We start from the raw sequence: 2505 nt of genomic DNA, 5'->3' as shown, positions 1-2505 counted from the left end.
TTTTTTCTCTAATCTTGTCTTCACACTTTATTTCATTAAGTTAATCTTCAATCTCTGATATTTTTTCTTCTGCTTGATAGATTTGGCTATTGACACTTGTGTATGCTTCACGAAGTTCTCGTGTTGTGCAGCACCATCAGGTTGTTTATGTTCTTCTCTATACTGGTTATTCTAGTTTGCAATTCCTCTAATCTTTTACCAAGGTTCTTAGCTTCCTTGCTTGGATTAGCACATGCTCCTTTAGCTCAGAGGAGTTTGCTATTACCTACTTTCAGAAGCCTACTTCTGTCAATTAGTCAAACTCATTCTCCATCCAGTTTTATTCCCTTGCTGGTGAGGAGTGTGATCCTTTGGAGGAGAGGAGGCATTCTAGTGTTTGGAATTTTCAGCCTTTTGTGCTGTTTTTTCCTCATCTTCATGGATTTATCTACTTTTGGTCTGTGCTGTTTGGATGGAGATTTGCATGATGGTCCTTTTTGTTGATATTGATGCTATTGCTTTATGTTTGTTAGGTTTCCTTCTAACAGTCAGGCCTCTCTTATGCAGGTCTGCTGGAGTTAGCTGGGAGTCCACTCCATACCCTGTTTGCTTGGGTATCCCCAGCAGAGGCTGTAGAACAGCAAAGATTGCTGCCTGCTCCTTCCTCTAGAAGCTTCATCACAGAGGGCAACTCACAAGATGCCAGTTGGAGCTCTCCTGTATGAGATGTCTGTTGACCCCTGTTGGGAGGTGTCTTCTCGTCATGAGGCACAGGGGTCAGGGACCTACTTGAGGAGGCAGTCTGTCGCTTAGCAGAACTCGAGTGCTGTTGGGAGATCCACTGCTCTCCAGAGCTGGCAGGCAGGAATGTTTAAGTCTGATGAAGCTGCACCCGCACCTGCCAGTACCCCTGGTGCTCCGTCCCAGGGAGGTAGGAGTTTTATCTATAAGTCTCCAACTGGGGCTGCTGCCTTTGTTTCAGAGATGCCCTGGCCAGAGAGGAGGAATCTAGAAAGGCAGTCTGCTTACAGTGGCTTTGTGGTACTGTGGTGAGTTCTGCACAGTCCACATTTCCCTGAGGCTTTGTTTACACTGTGAGGGGAAAAGTGCCTACTCAAGCTTTAGTAATGGAGGACACCATTCCCCCACCAAGCTGGAGCATCCCACATAGACTTCAGACTGCTGTGCTGGCATGAGAATTTCAAGCCAGTGGATCTTAGCTTGCTAGGTTCCATGGGAGTGGGATCTGCTGAGCCAGACCACTTGGTTTGAAGCCAGACCCTCTTCAGCCCCCTTTCCAGGGGAGTGAACAGTTCTTTCTTGCTGGCGTTACAGTGCCACTGGGGGGAAAAAAAATCTCCTGCAGCTAGCTCAGTGTCTGCCCAAATGGCTGCCCAGTTTTGTGCTCAAAATCCAGGACTCTGGTGTTGTAGGCACCCGAGGGAATCTCCTGGTCTATGAGTTGTAAAGACAGTGGGAAAAGCATAGCATCTGGGCTGGAAAGCACCGTTCCTCACCTCAGGGTCCCTCATGGCTTCCCTCAGCTAGTGGAGGGAGTTCCCCTACTCTTGTGTTTCTGGCGTGAGGCAACTCCCCACCCTTCTTCTGCTTGCCCTCCATGGGGTGTACCTACTGTCTAACTAGTCCTAGTGAGATGAACCAGATACCTCAGTTGGAAATGCAGAAATCACCCACCTTCTGGGTTTGTCTCACTGTGAGTTGCAGATTGGAGCTGTTCCTATTCAGCCATCTTGCCCAGGAATCCTCCATTATTGGGAGAACCCGCTCCCAATAGTTAACGTGGGTTCTTTTCTATTTCCTAGGCATCTCGGATCTCGGCTGGTTTGAGAAATAAAGGGAAAGAGTACAAGAGAGAGACATTTAAAGCTGGGTGTCCGGGGGAGACATCACACGTTGGCAGGTTCTGTGATGCTCCCCAAGCCGTAAAACCAGCACGTTTTTGTTAGCGGTTTTCAAAAGGGGAGGGAGAGCACAAATAGGGTGTGGGTCACAGAGATCACAGACTTCACAAGGTAATAAAATATCACAAAGCAAGTGGAGGCAGGGCGAGATCACGGGACCACAGGATGGGGCAAAATTAAAATTGCTAATGAAGTTTCAGGCACTCATTGTCATTGATAACATTTTATCAGGAGACAGGGTTTGAGAGCAGACAACCTATCTGAACAAAATTTATTAGGCGGGAATTTTCCTTGTGCTAATAAGCCTGGGAGCACTACAGGAGACCGGGTCTTATTTCATCCCTTCAGCTTCGACCATAAAAGGCGACCACCCTTAGGGGCCATTTATAGACCTACCCTCAGGGAGCATTCTCTTTCTCAGGGATGTTCCTTGCTGAGAAAAAGAATTCAGCGATATTTCTCCTATTTGCATTTGAAAGAAGAGAAATATGGCTCTGTTCTGTCTGACTCACCATCACAGTCAGACACCAAGTCGTATCTCCCTTGTTTCCTGAAGATTGCTGTTATCCTGTTCTTTTTTCAATGTGCCCAGATTTCATATTGT

This window comes from Mandrillus leucophaeus, unplaced genomic scaffold, assembly GCF_000951045.1.
Source record: "Mandrillus leucophaeus isolate KB7577 unplaced genomic scaffold, Mleu.le_1.0 Scaffold1769, whole genome shotgun sequence".
Taxonomy (NCBI): Eukaryota; Metazoa; Chordata; class Mammalia; order Primates; family Cercopithecidae; genus Mandrillus; species Mandrillus leucophaeus.
The sequence above is the reverse complement of the archived record's forward strand: the minus strand, read 5'-3'. Positions refer to the sequence as shown.